Genomic DNA, 8368 nt, shown 5'->3' on the forward strand with positions numbered 1-8368 from the left:
GGATGAAAAAAACCTTGTACTCTGTAGTGCTTGATCATTTGTGTGTTTTTTTTTTTGTCTTTTTTAAATTTCTTACTTTACATTTGGACTTTTCTGTCTCTGAGCCCAAGACATGGAGCTGTCAACCTGTTAATGTTAGTCTGCAAAACATGTAAAGTGCAGTAGGAGACAATAGCGTCTGTTCAGACTGTCTCCATGTACGTCAGGACATTGGACTTGCTAATTACTGCTGAGCCTCTGTGGAAGGGTTTGCAAAGATCATAAGACCACGGCAGAACATGCTGAAGAGGAGTTCCACAGGCAATACAGAACTGGAATGTATTGAAGTTTCAAGTTAATGGACTGATGAATGGATGAGTTTGGAGACTCCCAGCAGACTTTCCAAACTGCAGGGATGGATGCACTGGACTGTTCCACAACAGTCTGTGAAAGCAGCAGACACCAGAGTCAGGAGAAGTGAGAGAGCAGCAACCAAAGGTGAGATCTGAGGTCATGTTGAAGGTTTAGTTTAGTCTGTTTGCTTTTTACTTATTACTAATGATTGCTTTTCTCTGTTTGACTCATATGTCCAACCTTAAGGAAGGCTGGAAGGACACAGCCTAGATATCCGGACCTCACCTCTGAAGGACTCTTGCAGTCACATCGCACAAGTCTGCAAGCTGCTCTTCAAAGTACAGGACACGACCAGGAAGTGAGTCTGCTGCATCTAGGAGGTGGATGGACTGATTTTCTGTCTACTGAAGCTCAAGTGCTGATTAAGCACAGACTGTGACCATTTATCAACTCTGTTGTTGGAACTGAAGTTTTACCAGCTCTTCACTTGTGATTCCTCAAGAGGACACGGTCTCAGGAAAGTGCTAACAAAACACAGCTGGATCTGTGATGTTGGCTTTCTCAAGCAGTTATTCAGCCCATGGATGATGTTTTCTGAATGCATTTAAAATCTGTATTGGCATCTGAGATACATTTGTGATAACATTTTTTGATATTGAGTAAAATCATTGTTAGCTCAGTAAGTTAAGTTTTTCATCATTAAATGGTTTAGTTACACAGGCAGGTCTGGTGTAGATCGATTGGTCAGCCTGTGTCCTGAGCATAGTTGCACTGCTGTCCATCATCACCACCCAAATTTTGATAGAAGCTTTATTGTACAGGGAGGGTGAGTTGGACTTTGATGTCAAACACTGGCTCGTCTCACTCTGCCAAGTTTCGTTCCAAGGGGAGACAGGAGTAGGACCTGTCTGGGTTGATGTAGATGCAGTGAGGAAAAGTTTTGCGATTCTTACGTTTTTTGGCGTCGGCACATAGGGAGGCCTCCCGACAGGGGAATTTTTCCCGCCCCTGTAAAGCGCTACATACGGTCAATCGTGGACAAGATTCACTGCAGTATCAAACGATGTGGGGTTATTTGGGTCAGGTTTAAGTCTAGGTGGGTTTGTACCTTTTTTTTCTTATTGCGTGGTGGACAGGGTAAGGGAAGGAAGCCTGGCAGAGAGACGACTCAGATAGCTCAGACGACTGTAAAGATGCACCCAGTTTGGGTATATTTGCTTCATTTTCCATCTAGTGATGATGATGAACGCAGTGATCACTGTGAAAACCTAATAAATGTGTCAAGTCTACCAGGTTGAACAATAATGAAATTTTGCTCCGACTGAGCTACGTGCTGTTGACATACTTGAAATGAGACATTGTCATGGGCTGAATTGAAGAGAAGGTCTAAAGGATAACAGGCTTTGCCTTGAAGTAGAACTGCTAATCTTTATAAACAAATATGAACAGAGTGACAGCCATTTCAGAAGGCAAACCTGAAAAGATGTTTACAGATGGTAGAGAAACCTTTCACTATGTTTTAAAAACCATGTCAAAGACACTAGAGGGGAAGACACAGTTAAGGACTCGTTCCAGTGCTTGAAGGAACAGAGTGAGAAAGACATGTTGAAGTTTGGACAGAGCATAAGTTCTGCTTAAATGATTCTGTAGCTGCTGTAGCTTGATTATGAGTGAACTGAGGCTTTATTCTGTGGCTGAACCTCCAGTGATGGCATTACTCTCTTTATCCATGCTGTTTACTTTTACATGGTCTGTTGCACACATTGCTCCCTTGTCAGTTGTCTGTCTTTTAGCACCTTTTTCATAAACTTATCATGTTATTTACTTTGGTTTGACTTTACATATTTATGTGATTTTTTTTATTTTTATTATTTTGTTTTCATAGTTATCCTTTTTCTTAAATTTCTTTGTCATTTGGATGAAAAAAAACCTTGTACTCTGTAGTGCTTGATCATTTGTGTGTTGTTGTTGTTTTTTTTTTTTGTTTGTTTTGTCTTTTTTAAATTTCTTACTTTACATTTGGGCTTTTCTGTCTCTGAGCCCAAGACATGGAGCTGTCAACCTGTTAATGTTAGTCTGCAAAACATGTTAAGTGCAGTAGGAGACAATAGCGTCTGTTCAGACTGTCTCCATGTACATCAGGACATTGGACTTGCTAATTACTGCTGAGCCTCTGAGGAAGGGTTTGCAAAGATCACACGACCACGGCAGAACATGCTGAAGAGGAGTTCCACAGGCAATACAGAACTGGAATTTGATGAAATTTCAAGTTAATGGACTGATGGATGGATGAGTTTGGAGACTGCCAGCAGACTTTCCAAACTGCAGGGATGGATACACTGGACTGTTCCACAACAGTCTGTGAAAGCAGCAGACACCAGAGTCAGGAGAAGTGAGAGAGCAGCAACCAAAGGTGAGATCTGAGGTCATGTTGAAGGTTTAGTTTAGTCTGTTTGCTTTTTACTTATTACTAATGATTGTTTTTCTCTGTTTGACTCATATGTCCAACCTTAAGGAAGGCTGGAAGGACATCGCCTAGATCTCCCGACCTCATCTCTGAAAGACTCTTGCAGTCACATCGCACAAGTCTGCAAGCTGCTCTTCAAACTACAGGACATGACCAGGAAGTGAGTCTGCTGCATCTAGGAGGTGGATGGACTGATTTTCTGTCTACTGAAGCTCAAGTGCTGATTAAGCACAGACTGTGACCATTTATCAACTCTGTTGTTGGAACTGAAGTTTTACCAGCTCTTCACTTGTGATTCCTCAAGAGGACACGGTCTCAGGAAAGTGCTAACAAAACACAGCTGGATCTGTGATGTTGGCTTTCTCAAGCAGTTAATCAGCCCATGGATGATGTTTTCTGAATGCATTTAAAATCTGTATTGGCATCTGAGATACATTTGTGATAACATTTTTTGATATTGAGTAAAATCATTATTAGCTCAGTAAGTTAAGTTTTTCATCATTAAATGGTTTAGTTACACAGGCAGGTCTGGTGTAGATCGATTGGTCAGCCTGTGTCCTGAGCATAGTTGCACTGCTGTCCATCATCACCACCCAAATTTTGATAGAAGCTTTATTATACAGGGAGGGTGAGTTGGACTTTGATGTCAAACACTGGCTCGTCTCACTCTGCCAAGTTTCGTTCCAAGGGGAGACAGGAGTAGGACCTGTCTGGGTTGATGTAGATGCAGTGAGGAAAAGTTTTGCGATTCTTACGTTTTTTGGCGTCGGCACATAGGGAGGCCTCCCGACAGGGGAATTTTTCCCGCCCCTGTAAAGCGATACGTACGGTCAATCGTGGACAAGATTCACTGCAGTATCAAACGATGTGGGGTTATTTGGGTCAGGTTTAAGTCTAGGTGGGTTTGTACCTCTTTTTTCTTATTGCGTGGTGGACAGGGTAAGGGAAGGAAGCCTGGCAGAGAGACGACCCAGATAGCTCAGACGACTGTAAAGATACACCCAGTTTTGGGTATATTTGCTTCATTTTCCATCTAGTGATGATGATGAACGCAGTGACCACTGTGAAAACCTAACAGTAATGATTAATTTGCTTCTTCTGAGTTATGTACTATTGATATACTTGAAGTTGAACATCTGAATCCAAACCCTGGAGAAACTATCTGAACACTTGTTGGTATCTGTGTTTTTTTTTTTAAAGAAATGGTATCCTTAAAAAAGATACCATTTTTATTTAGTGCTCACATTTTGGCAATAATTTGGTGTCATTAACAGGATTCAATTAGCCAGAACTTCTCCTTTATATAGTGAATGACGTCAAACTGAGTCGATTCATCTGACATAGTGCTGTTGTGTGGTTGTTCATTTAGACTGTTGCTGACTCTGTCTTAAAGCTGTATTTTTACCAAGTGAGTGATTTTATGAATGAATTTCAAATCTGTATTGGCATCTGAATTATGTGTATGTTTAACAGAAGAAACTATAGCAAATTATTGTTTTAACTTTAGGTTCTTATGATATGGGATATTCTGCTGTTTCTAAGGTTACCATTCTCAGTTTGTACTGTGAGTTTGGTATTAGCTGTTTATTGTGCTCTGTCCTGATTGTTAGCTGATGCTCTGTGTCATTTCCAGTCTCTGGTCAGTTTGTGTTGAACTGTTGAACTATGTTCATGATATAACTGAATGTGTAGTAATTACAGACCCTAAGTAATTTGTTCATATTTTATTGAATTTTATTTAAAAGACATACAGACACACACACTACTATTGACATTCTTCCATCCTTTATCCTCCCTAACTCCTCTTAAGATCTCCCAAGATGGGACAGCATAGCATAGCACACCGCACGGGGAATTGTCTAGTTCAATGATTATCACACTGTAGTCTGAGGCAGCTACAAGGAAATTGTGAAATTATATAGTGATTATGAATAAGCAAAGGTTATCATATTTGGGTCAAAAGGTCATTTCATGTTCAGACAACAACAAAGTTACATGATTACGTGAGACACTGAACCCCTACAGCCCCTAAGGGTTAGGCCAGTGCCTTGCCACGTGGCTTGCTGCCATCAGTGTGTGAGTGTGTGTGTGTGTGTGAACGGGTAAATGAAAGGCAAATTGTCAAGCACTTTAGATAAAAGCGCCATATAAATGCAGCCTGTTAACTTTTCACCATGTCACTTGGGCCAGACGTGTGCCTGCCCCCAAACCTCATCTGTATATATGAGCAAAACCTACTGTGTAACATCAAATGAAGTCTGTGGAGAGCACCTCTTTGTTACCACTGGAGGGCAGAAAGCCACTAAGTGTTACCACTAATAAACCAATGCACAGTACAACATGCATCTTAAGTCAGTAGCTGGTTGTTGACTTAAGGCTTAAAGTGCAAAGATTTCCTCACACACCCTGACAACCACTCACTGCATGTTCTCTTATCTCGCTCTCCAGCACGGTTATAGATGATCAGCCTGTGTTTGTCTAAACTCAGGCTGATAATCCTCAGTCATACCTTAGTACGCTGCTGGAAGTCATCATCTTGAATATATTCATTTGCTGTATATTTTAGTACATCAGCTGCAGGATGTCTATGAAATGGCAGAGTTGGTATTTACCATTGTTTGCGATCAGAACTTAAACCATAACCGTAACTGAAACTTGTAGCTGTGATGGCTGACAATGAATTTCTTGAGCATGTTATTATTACCTAAAGGTTACCAGACAATGAGCTGATCCTGATCCAAATGTGTTTCCCTGAAGTTTAAATCAGTTATTTAAGTTACCAAAAAAAAAAACAGACTAAGTGTCTAAACTGTTTAAACAACAAAATAATGAGTAAATGTAAAAAAGCAATGGCAAAAAAGGTACATGTGCAATATACACTAGCTACACATTCCAGATATTAAATAAGGTAGTTGTGTACTTTACATACATATTCATACACATGAATTCATACAGTATGTACACATGCACACGTGTGAATACACACATGTATATACACATACACTGATCAGCTACAACATTAAAGCTGGTAGCTGGTTTTAATGTTGTGGCTGGTTGTTGTATAGAGACATGTTCAAACACTGATATACAGGTACATTAAATCAAAACATCATATCAGTATATCAACAAGATAAACAGGAAGTGGTGTCATGTACACAAAGTGTGAGGGGATATTCAAGAAACCCAACAGGACAATTTACCAACTCTAAAATCACAAAAATAAAAGAAAAACTCAGCTCTTCAAACTATGTATGATCTGTTTCATTATGACTGGCTTTCAGTGATATCAAACAGACAACAGGAGGGGTGAGGACAAAGAGTAAGGTGCGTTGGTTATCTGCTCCTTTTGCAAAGTCGCAGTGGCTTCACTGCAAACATACTGCATCCTGAGGATGTTGCAGTAACCAGCTGCCCCCGCAGTGCAGCCAGGATGTACAGATTCATTTTAGTCCGCAGCTTCTATAGCAACCTTTAGACACCTCAAATGACCTTCCAGGGAACCTTACCCTGTGTTATTCCCCCTTATCTGAGAGGGACATTGTAGACTTTCAATCTTTTCCTGTCAGTGAGCTCTGTTGATCATTTCTCTGAAACACTATGTTTTTACTGTTGCTATTGTGTGTGTGAAATGGTGTCTTTCTGTTTTTACTGTACTTGGTCTGTAATCACTTTTGTGATGATGGAAAGCACCAGATCAAATTTCTGGTCACTTTGGCTGCCTTAGCCCTTATTATGACGGGACATTTTAGTTTTGAATAAAGTTTATAGTTTGCAGAGTAAATTATTCTACTATTCCCCTGTCTGTTACACATTTATTGAAGGGTCTTAAAACGTATCTGTAGTTTTCGAATTAACAGTTTGTACATTGATTCTGAAGTTTGGATAAATTAACAATAACTTTTGGACACATGAAAAAAGGATAGAATGATTGACGTCTGAACTGGTGACTTTTCATTTAATATCTATAACTAAGACTTTGTGTATTCTACAGCAGGGTTTTAGAGGTACTTTGCCTACATATGAAAGCAGATTGGCACATGGTTAATAAATGATATGAAACAAGCCCATGTGTGTGAATAGGTGCACATTGCACTTTTATTTATGCCTCATCAAATTCTCCTCTTGGCAGGGATATTTTATGATGGTGATATCCCTGTCTGCTTTGTGTCTCCAGGGGGGTAGATGAGATGGACAGATAATCTCTAAAGTGAAATGTGCAAAACACACTAACACACGCTCCATCAGCGCTCGTGCTTGTGCTGTAGCCAGCAGCACTGACAATCTCCCAGCCTCAACCTGAAGACGCCTACCTGATATTTGGGATCTGTAGACTGCATTAAGCCCACAGACACCATGAGATAGATTTTTCCTGACCCCTGCACTTGATGTCATGGAGGAGGTAAGCTTTTCTTTTCTGTGACCAAAATGTGACATGAGCGAGTCCCCATTGTGGAAAAAGGAAAACTGAAAGGAATTAAGAACTTTGAATATGGACTCTTGGGAAATATTGAAAATTGCACCTTAAGGAAAGCGATGTATTGTGTTTGGAAGTAAACCACTGCTGTCATTATCTAAAACATGACCTCAATTAAAATGCAAGTGCCTGTTAATACATTAAAATTTTAAAAATACAATTGCTCAGTATCATTCATGATAAATGATTCTTTTACATTTTGTGTGGTGACTAGACCAGCTGTAAGGGTTAGTATGGCAGTGTCATATCTAGCTAATTAACCCTCAAATGTAAACAGTGCAAGAAACTTTGTTAGCATTACTTTTGCCTTGCTTTTACCTAATTTATCACAACTTTTTGGGGTGGACGTACATGAAGACATGCGCTTCAGTATAAAACTCTAAAAATATATGTATTAAGCAAACACACTTGATGATACCATAAAACCATGATGCATCATTTGACCTTAATGTCTGCACCTAAAGAGGTTTAAGTTAAATATTAACTCTTACAGGTGAATGTACATTGCTGCATAAGCTTAAATATCCACTTGACAGCAAAACACCACTGATGCATTAAACCACAGTACACACAATTTTTGAGCTAGGAAGTTTTGTCTTGTTTCATATTGTATTTGGCTGCCGCACTTGTTTAATTTGAACTGATTGGTGACAGGATGATCTCAGAGATTGATGTAACGCGAGTGAAGAAATGATAAATACTGGGTTTATGAACTGTATAAGGAGTGGTTCCACTGATTCCTTGAACTTTACCTCTTGACTGTGATGGGCTCCATCACATGTAAATATAAACATGGCCTTATGCTCAGGCGTTGCCTGAGAGGTGCTCATACATCACCATCACTTATCAGACAAACAGGCACTTCAAGTACTTAGCATTTATATCCTCAGATGACAGTACATTAAATGAAACAGTTATATTTTATTATGTTGGCACTTAGAATAAATAATATGCAACATTTTCAGAAAGCCAAATTTCTGTATATCAGCTAATTAAAACAAGACTACAGTCAAAGAGTATTTGATTATTCTCTATTAGTAGAGAGGCTGTAATCTGAAGCGTTACCCAATCCCCATTTCCCAGAGAACATCCCT

This window comes from Toxotes jaculatrix, chromosome 13 (assembly GCF_017976425.1).
Source record: "Toxotes jaculatrix isolate fToxJac2 chromosome 13, fToxJac2.pri, whole genome shotgun sequence".
Lineage (NCBI taxonomy): Eukaryota > Metazoa > Chordata > Actinopteri > Toxotidae > Toxotes > Toxotes jaculatrix.